General features: G+C 40.0%; 1 long non-coding RNA gene across 3 annotated transcripts in view; it reads right to left on the bottom strand.

Moving 5' to 3' along the window:
* LOC125637927 (uncharacterized) overlaps positions 1–22372 on the bottom strand; it is a 210578-nt gene that overhangs the window by 78928 nt on the left and 109278 nt on the right. For 2 of the 3 annotated variants that reach the window (XR_012668828.1, XR_012668826.1), the window contains exon 2: positions 20004–20123. The exons of the other annotated variant lie outside the window; for it this stretch is intronic. This is a non-coding gene — a long non-coding RNA (uncharacterized LOC125637927). The remainder of the gene's footprint in view (positions 1–20003; positions 20124–22372) is intronic. 3 annotated transcript variants of the gene reach the window in all.

Genomic DNA, 22372 nt, shown 5'->3' with positions numbered 1-22372 from the left:
TTAAATTTGTAGTTCAGTTTCAATGCAAATTTAGTGTAAAAATATAATAAGAACATAGCTATTAAAAATCAAATGTTGTTATAAGCTAGGGAATTCAGAGTTCATATTAAATTTAAAACAAATCCAGGTATTTGATTGTCTGGCAATGCAGTTAAGGTACATAGTAACTCCCAGCTATTTTAGAAGTTAGTGACAAACTTCGAAAATAAATCCCAATGTAATTGAAATTCTTATAAGGAAAAAAAAATATTACCATAATTTTGGACTAGATCAAATTTCTTTATCATTATTGTCCTTCAAAGCTAAAGAAAACATTATCAGATTAATAGCATTATATTATATATGTATATATTATATTATATTATACTATAATAGCATTATATATATAATGCTATTAATCTGATAATGTATATATCTGATAATATATATATTACTCCCTCTACAGTCTCAATCCTGAGTCTGATTTATTTGTCATTAGTAATAGTCGTCTGCTTCTCCTTCATAATTTCTAACTATTTGGAAAGGTCATCCAAAATGTTTTGTACCTTCAGCTTTAATAGCTTTTGTGGAACTTACAATAAATACTATGAAGATTTTTGTGTGGTTTCTGTTTCATGATAATTATGTTCAGGAGGCATTTACAAAATGGAAACAGATAAGAAGAAAACCTTTGTTCCCTCCAATCTTTTGATTTCACAAATAATCCGATGACTCAGGGCATTCTATGAACAAGAAGCAATGCCATGAAGATGGGAATCCGTCATTTGAACAGCTCATATTATTTTGGATGCCGTGATCCAGAAGCAAAGAAAGGAGCAAAAAAGGACAGTGATGACTGTTTCAAAGATTGAGTTTTAAGTAGGGATTTTAATCTGACCGTGCAGAGGATTTTGTAATAGGGACTTTGATCAGGCCTTTATGTGAGGTAAAGCACATGACGTGCTGTTCACATGCTTGGTCTGATGCTTTAAAGTTCACACATTGTGTTGGAACGTCAGTACTTCAAAGAATCTCTGCTAGATTTCACTGCTGTCCAGAAAGTACAGTGGGGTGCATGGTAGCATTGAAAGGAGTTGGAAAGTTAAATCTGCACATACTGCTTTGAAACATTATCTTGGTGAGACACCTCTACCATTCTGCCCTGCCAAGATGAGATAATCTTCCTTGTTGAACAGTTATGTCCAGCAACCCCATCTGAAATGTAAAAACTGTTGAATAAATTACAGTGAGTGTTATTTTTCTGATTCTATGGGAATGCATACTGCCAGAGTAGTAGTTTTACTTAACATCGTAAGACTACAGTTCATATTGAATGACACCACTACATTTATGTAAGCATATCATTTTCAACTACATTTGTACTTTGCTAAAATATCCCTGTATACCCTATTACATCTAGCTCCAGCTGAGATCTCAAGTGGGGAATTAATCCCTGTCCTACTGATGGATCACCAGAAGACTCCTCCCCAGAGGGAAATACCCTGGCAAAAAAGGCCTCCCAGCATACAGAGCTATGCCCTACTGGCATAGTCATGTCTCTGCCCATCCCCCACACTCAGGAGCTATCAGTGGAGAGAGTAGAAAGGGCGGGCCTGGGTAGGTTGGGAAAGGCAGGGTGTATAGTTTCACTGTCCCTATTTTGGGATAGCGCAAGATGCAGTAGTGGCCACTGGGACCATAGGACAAGTCAGAATTTCCCTCTAATCTGTGCCAGAGGATGAATTGGCCCCCAACAGTCCCAATACGGAGCCAAAGTGTGCTCTAGCAGCAGCTAGGACAGAAGGTGAGAACCAGATGAAGAGGAGCAGCATGGAGATTTTGTAGAGAGTTGGAGAGTTAATGTGAGAGGCTGTATTTTTAAGAACAGCTCTATACTCAGTTTCTTAATAGGCAGGAATAGAACAGTGAAGGTGACTTGCAGTGGATGTGCCATGCATTACTTCCCGCCTGAATTCAGATGGGATTTTCTGATATGAAGTGAAAGTTGATGATGTTCTGGAAGAAAAGGTTTGTAAGGACAAGTACTGACACCTTCAAGCATCAGAGAAGCTTATGAGTACTTTAACACCCAGATTTAGCAAGCATCACCAACCCTGACTCAGTTATGAAAGGAATTGGCAACAGGGGAGCTCGAGAGTGTGGAATTCAGAGAGGAGGACTGGCAGTTCATAATCACAAAAAGCAAGAGGACTAGACAGCATTCCACTTGGCTGGGAGCAGAGGAGGATGGGCAGGCCTTGACCACCAGACAGAAAAATTCCACACAGCTCCAAGTATCAAATTCTTACAAGGAATTCAGTTTGAAAACCACAGAAAATATTCTTTGAAGACTGTTCCCATCAAATGGAATGGAGAGCTGCGTAGGACATATATGAGGTTGCTCAGTCCAACCACCAAGACAATCAAACATGTCCAGAAAGAGATGTTCAACCATTCTAGGAAGGCAGATGATCCTTGTTGGAGATTCTATGCTAAGAAGAATGGAAAGAATGTTCTGCAAAGGAGAGGTGGACAGAGGGAAAACATGATGTCTTCCTGGAGCTGAGATGTGACTCTAAGACTGGCTTCTGGAGTCTGTAGGCAAGGATCAACCAGTGATCGTACACATCTTCATTAATACTTCACAAAAAACTTCACAAAAAACCTTACAGATTATGGACTATTTCAGGAACTTGGAAGGGTGTTAAAGCAGAAGAATGCACAAGTGATCTCATAAATGCTCCCTGTTCCATGAATGAAGGAAGACAGAAGGAACAAGATTCTAAAAATGAACCAGATTCTAGAAATGATCTCACGCAAAATAATGGAATGGCTGATATGGGACTTAGTGAAGAATTAAGGGAAGGTAATATGCTTAGTACCAGTCAGCATGGGTTTATGGAAACTAGACCTGTCAAACTAATTTGCTATCTTTCTGGATGAGATTACAGATTTTGTCATTAAAGGAAGTAGTACTGATGTAAGGCAATTGCTTATCTTTAAGCACAGAAGTAATTCCATCCCTGTTCAGCAAAGCAGTTAAATACATTATACCCGAATCCAAGGGTAGTGTGTGGCTGGATACTGTGGCCTCATACACCCCAATTTAAGTTCTTGCCTACCACATAGACCTGGAGCCCCACCAGCATGTGTGTTGGCCATATATTAGCCATGACATTATAGGGCTGCATAGTCCCAGGGAGCCCGTCAGTTGTAAAGGGAAATTCATCCCTTCTAGACTTTGTTCTCCCTCAACTAACCTCAGCAGCAAGTCATACAAGGTGTTCAGCCTTCTGACTATTGCTGAAACCCACCATTGTCAGAGTCTTTCCTAAAAGGTCAGGCTGCAAACCTGCAGCCACCAAAACATAAATCTATACCCCAGCCTGCTTATATGGACTGCATCTCTCACTAATATATGATTGCACAACACATCTGTCAGGTATGCAAACCCAGGTTGAAAATGTTGGCCTTAACCATACAAATGATAAGCAGGAGCATACAAAGGAACCAGTCAGCTTTCAGCTCATGGGGCCTTTCTATTTTTGCCTTTTCTGGCTTCCCAAATGGGAGCGGAAAATGTTGGTAATAGGCCAAGCATGGGAAATATCCTAAAAACTGCATGTTTCAGGAGTTTGGAGCATTTGAACACATGGGGTGATGTTTTGCAATCTTAAGTAACGTAGCTGATACTATTGTCCAGTATGATAAACAGTGACTAACTTTCCTGAAGAGGTTAAATTGCAGTTCATGAGTTTGCTAATGGACTGTGACACTGTCACTCACTAGATAATTGCAGTAGGGAGGTGAATACCTATCTTAACAGAGGAGCAGGAGTTAACTAGATTCCTCTATTATAGGTATTCAAGTTACTGCTGGCATATATGAAACATTGGCAGCAGAACTATATTGTTCTATGGGAAATCTGCTTATTTTCTATTGTCTTGTATACTATCCTACTCCATTTGCATGCTGAGGATTTGCTGACCACTTTCATGGGTAATGGCCTAATGATTAACAAGAGAAGATGCTCTTTACAGACAAATGAATTGGAATAATTGTTTCATTGAATTTTGTGAACATTAATTTATTAAATTGGTCCTTAGAATGTTGGAATACTTCCAATGTCATAAGTGAAAGCAAAGCAACAGCCATGTGGCTCCATGAATAAGAACATTTCTGCTTGAAAGAACTGCAGAAGGTAAACTGTTTTTTTTTTACTGAGTGCACATGATTCTGAATTAATCAAAAAAAACAAAAAAAACAAAAACACAAAACCACTCCTGGGCAGCATGGAGGGAAGAGCATATATTTGGGCTAGAGTGTGGATGTAAAAGCATGAGTGGATGCCTCTAAAGAAGCAGTGATAATTCCAGTACTGCATCATGATAGTGACTGAAAATAAGCTATGAAAACTGAATTATCACTTGCATACTCATGTTCAGAAAGAATTTGTGCCGGGGGGAAACCATATTTCAAGAATTTAGCATCTGGATGTTTAGGACTTATTTGTATTTGATAAAAAAATTAAAAATATGAGTAAACATTTTTTTTTCTGTGAACAGACTCTGATTTCCTTAATTTTGCTGTCAGTGTTTCAAAAGTATTCAGCATATTTGGTTGTAATTTTATTTTAATTCTAGTGAACGACTTCAAAGAATACCCTGTGAGTCTTTGCCACTCATGCTGTGTTACTGCATTGTGAGATATCACATATAATTTCTATTGCCTGATTAGCTGGAGGAGTGCATAATTATATATATATATATTTCTATTACATATTATATATATATATATATATATATATATATATATATATATATATAATATGTAATAGAAATAATATGATTTTAAAATGTGGTTTCCAAAAATAGTCACCCATTTTTGAAATTCACTTTCTGTAAACAGTCATCCCATTACAAATGGGATGCACAAATATTTGCAGAAAGCAAACACTAAAAAGGTGAGAGAAAGACTAAAGCAAATACATTTAAAAATCAAGTAAATATTTGTGTGTACACATGCTCTCTCTCTATTTTCATTACAGAAGACCAGCATAACTGCTAGATATGGCACCATTTTACCTCAGGGAAAAACTGGTTCTCTTGCCCATGAAAATTCAAGAGAATTGTTTTTGCATATGAGTACTCTTAAGTCAAAACTCTGTACCTTTTCTTAGCTCTGATTTCCATTGCAGATGTCTAGGTTTAGGGATTTATAAATCAAGCATGAATATTCAATGTGTGCTTAATCTTTATATAAAAGGACACATTTTCCTAGCATATCATCTTTGCATTCATACAATTCACATTTCTGTAATTACATACACAAATATTGTTTTGTGAGTACGATTACTTGTTGTGAATGCTATGAGCATACGTGCAAATTTTGTAGGCTTAGTTTATGTGATATCAGACTATTTGTCCTGAAAAATTTCAAAGCACAGCAGCTGTGTATCAGAGCACAAAAGAAAAGCAGCAAGAAGAATGATGAAACCATTATCTAGTGCGAGTAACTTACCACTTGTTTTGTTTGCACTGTGAATATCCAAGAATTTTATGGTGATCTTTGGATAAGTACTGATAGATTGCAATAAAATTCATCTCTGGGCAAACAGAAACAGAAAGCAATTGCTATTATTGAGTTACAGAACAATGACACTAATCCATGTTATGCAATTACAATACTGCTTGCAGTAGAGTGATTTATTTTATTTTATTGTGATAAGAATATAACTATGCTAATAACATTTGTAAAAGAAGCTTTGCTTTTAGCAGAATAATATAAAACTGAAGGCTAATCTAAAAACCCAACTAGCTTGAAACAGCAGATTGATTTCATAAGAGGAACTCCCATTGAAATTAGGTGTGAAAGCACTGCAATATTTGGACCATCTCTAAATCCACCATAAGTCTTGGCATGTCTGTTTGTTCACTCTAAAAGTAAACAGTACTGACAGAATGCCTAGGTAAACTTTTGGAGGGATCTAGGGCAGGGTCCTGAATGATGATGCTGAAAAATTTCTACTGTTTTGCATTATTGTTTTGATTTTAAATGACAGTGTACACTCCCTGATTCATTCTGGAGGTGTCACTAATTATTGCCTAGGGAAGCCTGAGATATATCAGGTCCTCAACATTATTAGGGGTCAGTAGAGGATCAGCAAAAGTGGGAGCAGGATCTTATCCTTCTGTGAGAGGATTCCCAGGGTACAACCTAGAACTGCAGTACCGCTGTGCCTCCTTAACTTTCCAACCTGGTTTGTCTCTCAAAATGTGTTGTTAGTGATAAGCAGCAATTACTAGAGAATTACTGTTCTCCACTCAGTCCTTGTTCCAGGTTTCATGACTAGAGAAGAGACCAAACCAAGAGCATTTTCCCAAACGCCGTTAAAGATTTATGTCGGATGAACAGCACCTGGATCTGAACCATCCTTATTTTCAGTTTTTCAAACATAAAATCACAGGAGTTTTTCACACTTTGATTTGTTATGAAAGGTTTGCAAAGCCCTACAGTCAATTGCTAAGGGATATTGCTAAGGGATATTGTACTGTAAATACAATGGGTGCTTCACCTATACTGCAGCAATATTCCAACCCCACTTCCAGGACTCTCAAGGGGTCCATGAAACAATACCTCCTCCAACCCCACTGTCCTGCTGGTAATAGCTTATCTAAAGTGATCATCAAGTTGGGAAGAAAGCCTGGATTTGTGCAGGAAATGGCCCACCTTGATTACCATGCACATTGTAGGGAGAGTGGTCACTTTGGATGAGCTATTACCAGCAGGAGAGTGAGTTTGTGTGTGTATGGGGGTGGGGGGGGGGTGAGAAAACCTGGATTTGTGCTGGAAATGGCCCACCTTGATTACCATGCACATTGTAGGGAGAGTGGTCACTTTGGATGAGCTATTACCAGCAGGAGAGTGAGTTTGTGTGTGTATGGGGGTGGGGGGGTGAGAAAACCTGGATTTGTGCTGGAAATGGCCCACCTTGATTATCATGCACATTGTAGGGAGAGTGGTCACTTTGGATAAGCTATTACCAGCAAGAGAGTGAGTTTGTGTGTGTGTTATTTGGAGGGGGGTGAGGGGGTGAGAGAACCTGGATTTGTGCAGGAAATGGCCCACCTTGATTATCATACACATTGTGAAGAGAGTGGTCACTTTGGATGGGCTATTACCAGCAGGAGAGTGAGTTTGTGGGGGGAGGGGGGGCCGGAGGGTGAGAAAACCTGGATTTGTGCTGGAAATGGCCCAAGTTGATGATCACTTTAGATAAGCTATTACCAGCAGGACAGTGGGGTTGGAGGAGGTATTGTTTCATGGTCTCTGTGTGTATATAATGTCTTCTGCAGTTTCCACGGTATGCATCCGATGAAGTGAGCTGTAGCTCACGAAAGCTCATTCTGAAATAAATTGGTTAGTCTCTAAGGTGCCACAAGTACTCCTTTTCTTTTAACAATATCCTTGTCAGTTTTGTTTAAGCAATTTTGGGCCCCTCAATTTGTTGCATAATTTGGCAGCAAGCAAAAACAAAAAATTCAAATTCTGAATCTTGAGTTTCAAAGTCAAATATTTCTTTCTAAAAAGGCTCACTATTGGGAAAGGGCCCCATTTTCAAGTGAAAGAAAGAAAGAAAGAAAGAAAGAAAGAAAGAAAGAAAGAAAGAAAGAAAGAACTGGGGTGATAAAAACACAGGTTTTGGATTTGTAATGAATTGAGAAACCCATTTCTAGAGTTTTTGCCCTTCTTTTCAGATATTTTTCTTAGTGGAGACAGGACTGGAGGACAGAGAAGATTTCCCCGCCCCCTCCCTTGCCCCCAAACAAGGGCCCTTGTGGGCAGAAGACTGCAAAGATATGATGTAGTTTCATGAATAAGATTGGAACAAAGACGTAGTTAATTCTACCTGTATTGTTTCTAAAAGGACGAATTATGTACTGCTGTTCCCCCTGCCGCACAAATTTACTCGAGGACTTTGTTGAGGCTTTGGAGGAATAGAAGTAGCTCACATGAGGCATTTTGAAAAAAAACCAGAAGCATTTCTTGGACAAGATGATGAAACTCAGATTTCCAGATGCTCATTGCTATTGCAAACAGTCAAGACTGCTATGTCTGAGTAAGCTCAAATATAAAAGCCATCACACTTCATCATTTTATAACAGAATTAAGTTGGGGTGGGGTAGGCAGAAAAGGTTTGTGTGGAGGAGATTGAATATGAAAGAAATATCTATCAAAAGTAGGTGCTGAGCAGTTTGTTCAAGTCCACTGTTCTTAGGGAAAATTATAAATTATTGACCAATTCTGAAGTTACTCCCCTCCTCCCCCCACCAATTGCACTCTATTAAGTTGTGTACAGACATTTTACATTCTAAGGGAAGATTTTCAGTCATAAATGGCAGCCTAACTGCCATTTTTGTGCCTTTGAAATCTCTCCCTAAATGAACAGAGAAAACATTACATTTTATGCCAAATCTCACTTAGATATGCTTAGGAGGAGCTTTTGGAGGCATCATTCAAAACTTCTGAATGTAAATTAATGAAATATGATACAGAATGCTACAAGTCACTAAGTCGCTATTATCATAGCCTTGCTTTAGTATTTTCAGGGCATCTATACTATATCTGAGAGTCTGTCTCCAAATCACACATACATGAAAAACAACAGCTAAATGGAGCTGTTAGGTTTAACCTGATAGAGTATCAACAACTATGTAGTTTTAAAATTTATCAAGGGTATGCAGTTGTATAGTATTCATCCACTGATCTATTTACCTCTAAGTGAGGATGCATTTAGTAAGGTAATCAATGAAACCAGGATTTATTAAGTTGTCCATTTCTTGTTAAGCACACCTATTTCATTAATTTGCATAAGTATAAGTCTAGAAAAGGGAGTGTTTTATGAGAAAACTTCCCCTAAAGCATTGACTCAGACTTAAACCACTAAGTAGTTTAAGTTGGCAGAAAATGCATGAAATCAGCAAAACCAAAGAGAACTTAGTAGTATTTTGGGAATTTCAAAAATACTGCTTATCCAGCATCATTACTGTGCCTGCCTGGAGCCTAGTTTAATTAGGCTACAATTCATATGCCAGAAAGTAGCCTTGTAATTACCTTCAAATGACCAAATCTTTGTAGAAACCTAGGGAGGATTATGTATTCCCAGTAATGAGCCAAGCTAAAATTGACTGGGATTTGTTATCTAAGGCATTTATTTGGCAAAAATCTTTAAAGTGTGAAATAAAATGAATATGTATTCATATAATGGATATCTTTAAAAATACATCCAATATATTGAGATAGAAAAAAGAGGGATTCAAATACATATATTTCAAATTCTTACCAAAAATGCAGCTATGTGTGCTATGTGTACGCTTAGCTGCTAAGTTAATTTAAATAAGCATATGCACTAATATGTTTAGAAATGGTTTAGTATGTAAGATTTGTGATTAAATCTGCCTTCAGTGTATAATTATTATTCCTAATTATTTTTTAATTATTTCTCAGTGCATATGATGCAATTTTGGGGACATCTACTGGAATCACTGACTGCATTTTAGGAGAGCACACTATCATTTTCTCCAGTTCTTTAAAAAGGATAAACTTAGTTTAAATAAAATCAGATTAATAATAGAAATTGTGTGTACTGAATAAAAATAAGCCTCTTAAAAAAATCCCCTGTTCACTACAATTTCTTTTTCTAGTCTAACTTTTAGGCCTAGTGCCTATACATGTATTTGAAATATTTGTTGAATACTTCTAATCAGCATAAATTCAAGTTCTTTGAACATTTATCAGAAGGGGGAATTACTGCACAGTGCACAAGAAGTAGCTATTTAGGTGCCCAGGGCGAGCAAGCATATTTGCACCCCCTATGGGTGAAGCATGGGGGGAGGCACGCAGGTTCACTTGTCCCCCCAGATTTCTGCTATCCATTTAGGGCTGTTCAAACTGTGGTGCAGTCACTTCCTGCCAGGAGTGGGTGGATTGGAAGCTGGTGGAAGGTGCCCAGCCACGCTGTGAGAGCCAGGGCACTGCCCAGCAGCCTTCCCTGTCCTGCTTCCCAAGCCCGGCTGCCTTTGCACGGCTGGGCATTCCCCAGGCAGGGTGGACAACACAGCTCTGAGCTGCGCCCCTGATGCTCTCTTGCCTCTCCCCAAAAGGAGGCCGGTGCTGGCTGATGCTGCTTGAAGCAAGCCCTTGCCCACAGTGTCTAGCTGCCAGCAGCAAAGCCGGGAGTGCCAGGGCAGCAGCGAACAAGTCCCTTAAGTTGACTCCTGTACAGCCCTTGATATCATTGTCCCTGAGGTGAATATCCAGAGCATGAATTGTTATTCATCATTTCCTTGATGCAGACATAAGCCCTGTAACACCTTGATTTCTAGTCTGCACCTGCTGCAAGACAACCCCCTCCACCCCCACCACCCCACCCCCACCTGAAGTTGCTGACATCGTTGCTCTGATGTTTAAAGAATGAGTACCACATTTTCCTGGGTCAAGAAAAGTACTGTTTTTTGTTGTTTTTTTTTTGGTAGCATGCCAAATTGGTAACTTGTCAAGAAGCTTCCATTACTATGCATTAACAGGGGGTCTGGCTACAGGCCCTAAATTTTTCACAAGGCTTTTATTGGTTTTATGGGCACAAGCACTCATCTGCACATTCCTTCAATACCACATAAGCCCTTCTTCCCTTCTGGTCTCTTTCTGAGTATCTCAAATGAGGGACAGTGCCCCTGCAGATAGTTGCATGTCTGTTACATTTAATGCACTCTGGGACCTGTCTGCAGCTGCCATAGACACCAGCTCCCTCACATTAAATGAACCAAAAAGGCAACAATGACTGCCGCTTTACATAAAATGTCCTCCCTCCCTCCCACAGCCACCAACCCACAGTAAAGCCTATAATAACCCCTCCAAGGTTTCCAGTGTTATGGTAGCCTGACATCCCTCAGGCATGCACCCCTCCTGGGCCACCCTTCTAAGAGCTTTCATACTACCAAATACCTACATGGGTCTGGAAAATCTGCCAAATTACTCCAGTGGGGCAGGCCTCCTAGTGGCCAGAGATAGTAGAAGGAGCCAACCCAGAGTAGATCAAAGACACCACATATTTCATCACCTTATGAGTGGGTATGGGCCACCCTTGCTGAAGCAATTCCTGTGACCTAAATTCCATGAAATCTGAAAGACTTGCCTTATAAGCTCTCAGAGTCCACAAAACAACCAAATCCTCATTTAGTCCCACACCAAGGTTCCGGAGTTGTTGAGGCATCATCCACAAATCCTTACTGGCAAACAGAACAAGTTCCTGGAATCTGTCATCCTGAAATCAAGATACAGCATCAGCAACACCACTATCCACTCCCAGGACATGCACTGCATGGAAAAGGATATTAAATTGCAGGCAGCATAAAACAAAGGACCTCACCAGCCTCATTACCTGAGCATTCTTGACCAACTATTTGTTGACAATATAGAACATGGATTAGTTTTGTTACACCAGAAATGGACTTTTTTGTTCTGAATGTTTTCTCCCTGAATAGTGACTGCCACAAGTATAAGAAAGAAAGAAAGAAAGAAAGAAAGAAAGAAAGAAAGAAAGAAAGAAAGAAAGAAAGAAAACTAGTGGACCGTTGATGTCCTTTATAATGCAGTGAGACACCTAGTTTTCTGGCCAACTCTGTGCACACCCCTAACCTTGAAAGCAAATGCCCAAACCTATGCTTTCTGAAGAGTTAGATTGTTCCTGCAGCTCAGTCTTGAGCAACCAGTCTGAACATCATATCAAAGCCCTGTTAAACTCTACCGGGAATTTTTTCCCATACTTCTGTCTCCCTTCATTACCCTTGTCATTCTGACAAAGTGGTGGAATTTTTGCACTCCAGAGGAGTTAGTTACTAGATGGCACAAAATGCCCAACCAGGAACCACCACCCAACATGCAAAGTTTAGGTGCCCTTGACCTCCCATAGCTCCCTTGGCATAATTTTCTTTGTCCCTTTGAAAGCCTGTGTCAGTGCCCTGTCTGATTCCAACTTCTCTGTAGGTAACCTGGAAACACCCTGACCCATGTCCAGCTCAAGATATGTTAAACTTACGGAAGGGCCTTCTGGTTGTTTGTTTATTTATTTTTTTTAGTGGTGGAGAGGACCACTAGTATAAATAAATAAATAGACTAGATTCTGAAATGCATGAAGTATGTTCTCATAGCTTTCTGTGTCCAACCTTCTTGCAAATAAGAAGTCATCAACTTGTGCATGAGACTATCCTGGCTCACGCTGTGCACTATCACCCCCTCTAACATGGATCTGAATCTTTCAAAAGTGGCACATGACACTGAGCTCCCTCCTGGGCATGGATTTATCAAAATAGTAGCGGCCTTCAAACTGAAACCCAAGCAAGCTGAAGTCCCTGGGATGCACTGGAAGCAAATGGAGTGCAGACTTAATGTCACATTTTTCTACTAATGCCCCTGGGCCACACTCCCTGACTATGGCTACCACAACATCAAATAATGAGTATCTCATTTAATTCAGCTGCTCCCCTCATCTTGTGACTCCCTCTGTGACAATTTCAGGGCATTGATCCTCACCAGATCTCAATTCGTGTTAAGACTGAGAACATCCTTCTCCATGGTGCTGTGAATCCAAGCACACAATTCCCCAGCAAAGATGTCAGAAGGAACCCTCACCTACCACTCGCATTGCTAGGTCCCCTCAGTGCCTGCGGGAGGGCATCCTTACAACCTATAGCCTGACTGCTGCCACCCTCACCCTGGCAGTGGGAGGGAGAAGGACTGTACATCCTGCCTGGCTCATCAGAGCAGCTCCTGGAGTGGGCACCTGCTGGCTGTACCCTGGACAAAGCCCCAAAATGCCTACCCCTGCCCCCACCAGAACCTGGCAGTTGGAGTGGTTTGTAGCAGGACACAAGAAGCAATGCCCTCCTGTGGCAGCTGCAGCATCCCTCAGCCTCTCCTGCCCACACAGGGGATGGATGGGGCAAGGGAGCAGACCCGGTTCCATCAAGGCTGCCTGAGAACACATGGTCCACCACCACTCAGCCACCATAGCAGCACCACATGACCCCCCCCCCCCCCCCGGTGAGTAGTGGGAGAGAGAGGAACAGTCCACAGTAACAAACCCTGCTCAGGCAGGGTTTCTCTCAGCCACTGTAGCTGCACCATGTGGCCACTGGCCTCCCCCACTGCCACCCCTACAAGTGGGGGGGGCACAGTTCCAGGCCCGAGTCCAGCCCCAGCAGCTTCCGCATGCAGCCCCTGGCCTCCCCCTCAAGTACAGAGGGCTGGAGGGAACCAACATGGAATCCCTCCCTAATGGTCCTCCTGCTTCAATAGTGGGCAGAGCCCCTATGCTGGGGAAGCAGAGCTACAGCCCCCATGGCAGGGCAGAGACCCCACTGCCCCAAATGAGAAGGGTTCCAAAATCTTTATCTGCTGTATCCGTTCACATCTTGATGACTGCTGCTGTTGGAAATTGTGCGTAACTCTTTGCTGCTGGAATGGATCCGAAAGAGGCTCCCCATGGCCCCCACTTCAGGTTAAATCCTGGGAGCTGGAGAATGCTGGCCAATCAGCACTTCCCCCTTCTCCCCCTCCCCCCACCCGTGCCAGCCTGGCCAATGGGGGCCAGAAACTCCTGTGGGGGAGGAGTTACCTGGTGATCCTCACTGAGTGTTCCTCCCTTGCTTCTGGGACTTTCTCCCCTCCCCACCAATTTCCTCTGGTGGCATATAAGTAAAAAATTAAACATAACAGAATGCTAACAGCTTCCGCTGATTTGTTCTGATCCAGCAGGACTTTAGGTTTGCCATTTTCTTACAAACTGTCTTGGCTCTCTTATGTCTTATCTAATTTAAACATGATTACCCACTGTCCATTTACCATCCCCTACAGACCACAATCAGTGCTAATATTCTGTGCAAACAATCAGTGAAATCTTAATCCCTAAATATCCACAGAATGCGTAAGTGATATTATTTTGCATTCTATAGTATCGTCCCACTAATTATCTCCAAGTGCTTTATACATACATCCCATAATGCCCAGTCCTGTATTTGAAATGCAAGATTATCCTTTAGTGAATGAAATTCAAAAGCCAACAGTAATACTAAAAATTCATCTTTTGTAAAACTGCCTAGTGGTGAAGTAGAGGGTTGGTGGGTTATGCAGTGAGAAAAATTAACAGCATATTTATTAACCTTGTTATTGAAGTGGGTGTGTGTTACATTTACTGTGTGTGGCCAACAACTCTGACTGAATACAGCACCACTTCTTAGCTCAGATGGATGAAATGGAAGTTCTCCTCCTCTCCCCTCACCCCCTGATTAAGGAATGCAATTGAGGACAAACTGTGTCACATCCTGAATTTATCGTGATTATATGAAATGTTTATATCTAGAAATGTGAAAGTAATTAGTTATATGACTAATAATTAAAATACAATAAAACTTAGAGGTAAAAATTATGCATTAAAACTAATCAGTTACCTAGCATGATGTGTCAGATTGCCAATAAAAAAACACCACAAAACTGATTGCAAGTGGTGCTTATTGAATAACTGTAATTTATGTTACTTCAGTCCAAACACTTGTTTTGCATATTACCTCATGGAGAAATCAGTCATGCTCATGGATGTCTGATGAACTATGATAAAGTGCACAAAGGAAACAGAAACAATTGATTCATCACTCAGTCATGAGCAAAACTTTGTGCCATCTGCAGAAAACAGCCCTGCTAACTTTCTAGTATAATTAACAGACTGTAGAGATAGACCTGCTGCTGGAGATACCTCTGTGACCCAAAGCATTCATATAGTGTATGGTTTTTAATTTACTTGCCTTCTTATTGCAACTGTTTTTTTTACTCAATAGCACTCCTTTTATTCCTATCTCCATTCGGTTTAGCACAGTATTCTCAGTGGGTTTGGAGGGGGATAATGGGACAATACAAAATAACACGTTTGGCAACAATTTTGGACAGTGCAACTTGTGTCCCCCATACCATAACTTTAGTTTTCAATAGTATTAATACAGTTCAAGAAGAGCTCACCCTTTTATTGCATTTAAAGTCATTTCTCCTGAAAACACAGTATGAAAAAAAGTGCTTAAAGAATGGTTTAATCCCCAAAGAGAAGTCAAAGTATCTCCTTCTGCGTGAACACAAACCACCCTTGGTAGGAGGAGTATACATCCACTGCTGGTTCTAGCCTGTGTCTCAGGGTTTTTTTTTTATTTCCACACAACCAATAGCTATTATTATCCTTTTTAATCAATTCTTGAACTGATCAGTAGTAACTGATATATTGCTTCTAAGCACTAAAATAAAAAATAAAATTATATATTAATTTTAGCACTTAAGTTTTCAATGACTAAAGGTGTTTAAAAATGAATACATTTCAGTGGTGGATGGTTCTAGTGTGCAGATAATTGTATTCTAATCTACCAATAGAATCCCATCCCATGCTCTGTGCCCTTATTCCATACATTAAAATCACAAAACATGAGTACGCCTACCAGTCTCAACTGTAGCTTAATGTCACATGTAGCCAGTTCTGAAATGAAATGTGGCAGCTGTTTAAGAGCACACAGAAAAAAATATACAAGATTTTATAATGAGGAGTTAAGAAGGATACTATATCAATGTTGAAAACATAGGGGTCAGATAGGAGCAAGCCTATGAGGCAAGAAGAAAATAATTACACAAATTGGAAAGTGGCTGGTACATGTAGGCAAACACATTGGCTCTTGTGATATGTGCCATTTGAGATGTAGGGGTTAGTTTTCCAAATGGCAAAAGGCAGGCATCTTTAGGTGTACAACGTGAAAATAACACTGGTGTAATGTGAGACCACCATTCTTTTGAAGGAAAACATTGCTCCCTATTTAACAGGTCCAGTTAAGTGCCTCTTCTTGGTCACTAACCAGATTGCTGTGAGATGCTCCAGTCACTGAATCCCCAAATATTTTAAGCCTTCTGAGTCTGAACAGAGCCCCAGGCACTTCCCTGATCTTGGGGGTTCTTAGACAGACCCACAGTCTAGCATCCCTTCCTAAGAGCTGTGACCTCATGGTTCCATGCCCAGACCCTGAAACCAGTTCTGAGACATCAGACTCCACCCCCTCCAATAGCTTAATCACACCCCAGCCATGTGGGTGTTCTGAGCCCCCATATTACCTCTTCAAGGGGCACATGAATAGTATAACACAACACACACTCTGCACAGGCTTCTAAAACTAAAACCACTACTGTTCATGAGAAATACACAGATCTATACAAAATAGTAGACCCTACACATTGTCCATGCCTCAGTTTTCTTTCTGTTCCAGAGCATTGTTTAGATGGTGGCCAAAGTCCCCCTGGGCCTTCCAGGGACCATCTACTGCAGTGCTTGCCTTGTGCTCTCAAACACAGAACCTTGTCTAGCTAGCTTGCCTTCTCTGACCTTGATTGGTCCTTACCATTCCTTTCTCTCCTACCCAAAACTTCCTGTTCTTACAACAGTGAGTATCTCTGGTTTATATGTCCCACTGCCAATACCTGGTTCCTTTGTTGTGAGGCTGGTAACTTTCTATTCTGCAAACAATCAGCCTATTATAGACAAGCTAGAGGAAGTGGATTCTTTCAGCTCAAGCCAACCTCCTGCTCAGATCCATTGATCAGTTAAAGGTAAGTACTCTTTATTGTCTGATATGTAAGTGCCACAGTTCCTGTCAGCCCCTGGTGGATCCACAGACCTGTATTATGATCAGTGGAACTGGAGTTGGGATGTTCCCAGTAGGGACTATTATTCATGGGACACCAGGGAAACAGGGAACGCTGGGGAGTTGGGCTCTTACTCAGCCACATGGGCAGCAGTGCACAGGCTTTAGTTAGTTCCAGTTGTTCAACATAATCTGCATTCAGTATCACTTTGTGAATGAAGCAAGACCTAGAGACATTCCATGATACAGCAGTTTTCATAGTAACAGCTTCATAATATGAACCCGAATTCATAAGTTGTAAAGACAGATTAAGTCAGGGGTTCCCAAACATGGTTCGGGACTTGTTCAGGGTAAGCCCCTGGTGGGCCGCGAGACAGTTTGTTTACCTGAGCATCCGCGGGTAAGGCCACCTGCAGCTCCCAGTGGCTATGGTTTGCCGTTCCCAGCCAATGGGAGCTGCGGGAAGTGGCACAGGCTGGGCCACCGCTTCCAGAAGCTCTCATTGGCCGGGAACGGTGAACCGCAGCCACTGGGAGCTGCGAGCGGCCGTACCTGCAGATGCTCAGGTAAACAAAGAATCTCACAGCCTGCGAGGGGCTTACCCTGAACAAGCTGCGAACCAAGTTTGGGAACCCTGGATTAGGTGAATCATCATGCCCCAGGATCAAGCTTTCTGATACCCCTACATGGCCTTGACATAATATATGGTTAAGAAAGTTTAAAAGGGGTTGTGTGCATTAATACATCAAAGTTTGATGAACTAAGTTGCAGAACAAACACCAATAGCCTGGGATAGGTTTGGCTTATTGAGAGTTGTCAAGGTTCCTTCCCCACTCTGAACTCTAGGGTACAGATGAGGGGACCTGCATGAAAACCCCCCTAAGCTTATTTTTACCAGCTTCCCCAAGGTACAAACTATTTTTCCTTTTGTCCCTGGACTTTATTGCTGCCATCACCAAGCGTCTAACAAAATATAACCGGGAAAGAGCCCACTTGGAAACGTCTTTCCCCAAAAAATCTCCCCAAGCCCTACACCCCCTTTCCTGCGGAAGGCTTGATAAAAATACTCACCAATTTGCATAGGTGAACACAGACCCAAACCCTTGGACCTTAAGAACAACGAAAAAGCAATCAGATTCTTAAAAGAAGAATTTTAATTTAAAAAAAAGTAAAAGAATCACCTCTGTAAAATCAGGATGGTAAATACCTTACAGGGTAATTAGATTCAAAACATAGAGAATCCCTCTAGGCAAAACCTTAAATTACAAAAAGATACAAAAACAGGAATATACATTCCATTCAGCACAACTTATTTTATCAGCCATTTAAACAAAACAGAATCTAACTCATATCTAACTAGATTGCTTACCGACTTTTTACAGGAGTTCTGACCTGCATTCCTGCTCTGGTCCCGGCAAAAGCAACACACAGACAGAGAGAACCCTTTGTTTCCCCCCCTCCAGCTTTGAAAGTATCTTGTCTCCTCATTGGTCATTTTGGTCCGGTGCCAGCGTGGTTATCTTTAGCTTCTTAACCCTTTGCAGGTGAAAGGGTTTTTCCTCAGACCAGGAGGGATTTAAAGGTGTTTATCCTTCCCTTTATTTTTATGACAACAGAATTGGCAACCATGTGGGGATAGTTTTAGCCTATTTAGCAAACAAAAGATTTTTTTTCTCCTTAATTTCACTCCAGTTTGAAGATACCAGTCAAGCAAAATATTCTGGCAGCCAGTTCTCTAGCTTCATAATTAGCTATCTAAGCAAATAACTTCTTAGGATCTCCATGGTAACAATCTCTTTTCTTCCCCTATGCTAAATAATTGGCAGACACCATAAGCCTGCTTCTTCTGTTGCTTACTCCAGTTATTACACTGGTATAATTTCACTGACTTCAATAGAGTTTTTCCAGTATACCCAATTAATAATACTGCATTATTTTAAACAGTTCTATGACAAGCTTCAAAAGGCAGATCTCAGTCAGCAGGAACAAAATATTTCTTAGAGCTTTAGGAAGAGTAATAATAGTCACATCAGCTATCTAAGGCCATTTAACAGCTAGGGGTCTATGAGTGGCCTGAAAGAAAAAAAATGGATAAGACCCTGCAAGTACTGAATCACCCCTATAGCTTTCCTTTTCCCTTCCTTCTCCCATGAAAGCTATACTAATGCTTATTACCGTGTATTAAAGCATAATCATCATCACTTTGGGTGTCTTTGAAAAGTGTGTGACTGGATAATGGAGTCAGGTAAAAGGTCTTTTTTTTTTCTCCCAATGTCATTTTAAAAGGATTTTTGGAAAAAAAATATTGTTTCACTTGCACTCAAGAGCCTGCAAGAAGCTTCTGCTCACAGTGGTCCTATCTCTAGAAGCTGCAATTTAAACTGACCCATACAAACTGTTTTTCTTATATATTTTGTAATATCATTTGCTTCATTTCAAATGATATAGAGAATTTAAAATAAGGTCTTTAATTTATAGTCAGTGATGCAGTGTCTGAGGGGAAATAATTCTGCTTCTATCTGCATCTTCAGCAAAAAAAATGAAACTGAGAATAAGTACTTGGAATCTTCAGAGACCTTGTATAGTCAGGAAGTTATGGAATCGAGTGACACCCCCCCCCCCAAAAAAAATATTCACAAACCGACAGTGTTCAAAGTTATTAAAAGCAGTACAATATCCATGACAAATGCAAAGGAAATCTCACATATGAAACTGAAATAAAACTCAAAGTTTGCTCAACTTTTTCTTAAGAAAAAAAACTTTGAACAAAAAACCTTACAAGCCTACCATATAAAATAAGCATGTGGAATTGCAAAATAGAGACAAGTCTCAGAAGAATATCTACTAAGACTTTTTAAATGAAAGATTTGTTAAAAGACTATTTTAATCTTTGAGAATGGCTCCAAATGTTCCCCTAAGAATAGGAAATATCTGTAAGCAACCCAGAAAATAGACTCCATACAAAACATGTTCTTGGCATATTATCTTGCACAACACAGAAATAAGTGCAGAAATTATAAAGGATAAAGGATAAGGATAAAGGATAAAGACATTAGGAGAAATACCTGTTATTCTGACAGGCAAAAATTAGTCTTTTCAAAGATCTAAAGTGTGTGAGTGGGTTCAAAATTAGGCAAAATGAGTTAATTCATCCATACTAAGCATCTCTTTTCTACCAAAACCAGGCTAATAAAAATGAACAGAAAACTAACACAGGAGAGTTGAACAAAAGACTATTTGTACACCACCTTATGAAGTACCCTAAAGCCAAAAGTTAAACTGATTAAAGGCATGAAATCCAACCTGAAATGGAGAAGTGTATTTCCAGGCATCTACATGCCTTGCCTCACATGCCTGTGTGCATTCTCTGTCCATGCCACTGTTATCCCTTCAAGAATGGCATTTTAATCAAGCTGGAGGAATCTGGAACATAGTTTTACAAAGAAGAAAATATCTTTTAATCCATTTTGAAAATGAAGCATTACAGGCATAGATATCTTTCTCCTCAGAATAAAACAAACTGTCCTTAGTCTTCTAAAAGCCACAGCCACGTACAGATACAAGTGATCACATATGACTCTAATACATGTGAAAGAAATGTTATGGCTTGAGCTAGAAATCAGGCAAATAAAGACATTGATTGATAAGAAAAACACAAACCACTTTGGGCAGATAATCTAAAGATAAATTAAAATTTACTATTCTTCTCTGTAAAAATGGAGTCGATATTTGTAGCTACCCAAATGCCAAATGAGTTTCCTTACTGAAATCCCAGCTACTCCAAAAAAAAGATTCTTAATGAGGTTGAACTAACTGATTCAAGAAATGTCAAAATACAATAACTGACCCAACAACATTTAAGTTGCACTGTTGTACAAGTGTGTTGAGGATCAGTTGCAGAGAACATTTCTCCATGAGCCTGTAACATAAGAGTACTAAGTTAACCCACTGAAAGACCTCTTATTGTTTCTCCGGGTTAAGATATAACATACATTTGTAATTTGAATAAGTGATCGTATTTGACATTAATAAATAAAATTTAATAATAATAAACTCAGTGATTTCTATCTGCAATGCACTGTACAACCATTAGCCAATGAGAGCAAGATTATCCTCTCGTATAAATTAGCTTTGCCAGCTGAAGATGTGGCCTTTAAACATCAGGATACCCCTGTGATTAATTATGCTCTTTTTACAGCTAGGTAACTCTGGGTAGGGGGTGAAGTGAGTTGCTCAAGCCCAAAGAGAGGAGTCATTTTCTGAGTTGAGATTAGAACACTGTAATTCCTCCACTGTCAGTCATGTGCTCAGACCAAGTATGTATGCTAGGAAATGAGGATGAGGCCATTTGCTGTTCCATTAGCTGTGCTTCTTGGACAAGGACAACAGCACAGCTTAGCAACTTCTGACCCAAAGATAAAGATACCTTTAATCTGTACAAAAGCGTTCATGTGGTTTATTTAGTTAAATTATGCCACACACACACGTGTGTGTGTGTGTGTCTGTGTGTGTGTGGGGGGAGAATTGAAAAAGGTAAAGGACCTGTTACGTTTCTCTCAAAATCCAAGCTAGCACAGTACCATGAAATCATCATAGAACACTGGAGGCCAGAAAGCGAAAGGGAAAGTTTCACTAGCCTTGTCAGAAGAGTCACACCATGGGTGACTCTTGACCAATATATCTTGTTTTGGCAAAGGACAAGTTATGTAAAGATATGAGTGTGTCGGTCCTTACACTGCTGTATACATACAACAGGTGCACTTAGAAAGTTCTCTCCAGTTTTAGAGATTTTACCAGTTCCACATAAAATCTTTGCACTTTAAATGAGTCATATGGTCAGAACTAGTAGTTCAGAACCTGAATTAACTATTTAAGTAAAACCACTAGAGATTACCATTCTGCTTCCCTGGTTATAATATATGAATCTGAAATTGTGCTACCCTACCAAGTTGTGAACAGAGACATATATTAATATTGTGCTATCCTCATATTAATACTCACTGGGTACAATTCTTATTTATACAAAGGCCCCTATACACCTCTCTGGCAGTTTAAAGGATCCTTAAGTGGTTCCCTCTCTTTACACTAAGGGTCTTTTATTTTGCCCATGTAAACTAGAATCAGGCTCACTTTCTCCTATACTACCATTGGACACATGGTATCACAAAAGAAACAAATGGTAAGATTCTTACTGGAATAAAGCAATTATGCAATGATCAGAGATGAACTGATGACCACAGTGAATTGATGGCCACAGTGGTGCAACATGTCACATAATGCTATTAACTCAGTGGCACTTGAACTTTTTGTGTTTGGCAGATGACATCATGAATATATTATTATAGTCTCAAAAATCACGAACAAAATCAGCAAAACCCTTAAGTCCTCACATGAATAAATTTTAATAAAGTAATTTATTTATTACAAGAGTGACCTCTTTCTTTTCTTTCCCAAAAGAGTATTAAATATGGATTTATGCTTTTAACTTTTTTTCCTTCATTCTCCCATGATGTTTTATTAATCATATTTTCTGTTTTTTTCTCTATATACCTCTTTCCTTTTCTTTTTTGCCCCTATTTTGCTTCTTTGCCATTCATTTCTTTCTTAAACTATTATTTTATAAAATGCTGCCATTGAGCTGTCATCCTTTCCTTTTTCATCCTTGATCGTTA

Source organism: Caretta caretta, chromosome 1 (assembly GCF_965140235.1).
Source record: "Caretta caretta isolate rCarCar2 chromosome 1, rCarCar1.hap1, whole genome shotgun sequence".
Taxonomy (NCBI): domain Eukaryota; kingdom Metazoa; phylum Chordata; order Testudines; family Cheloniidae; genus Caretta; species Caretta caretta.
Note: the sequence above shows the minus strand (reverse complement) of the source record. Positions and strands in the feature narration are given on the sequence as shown.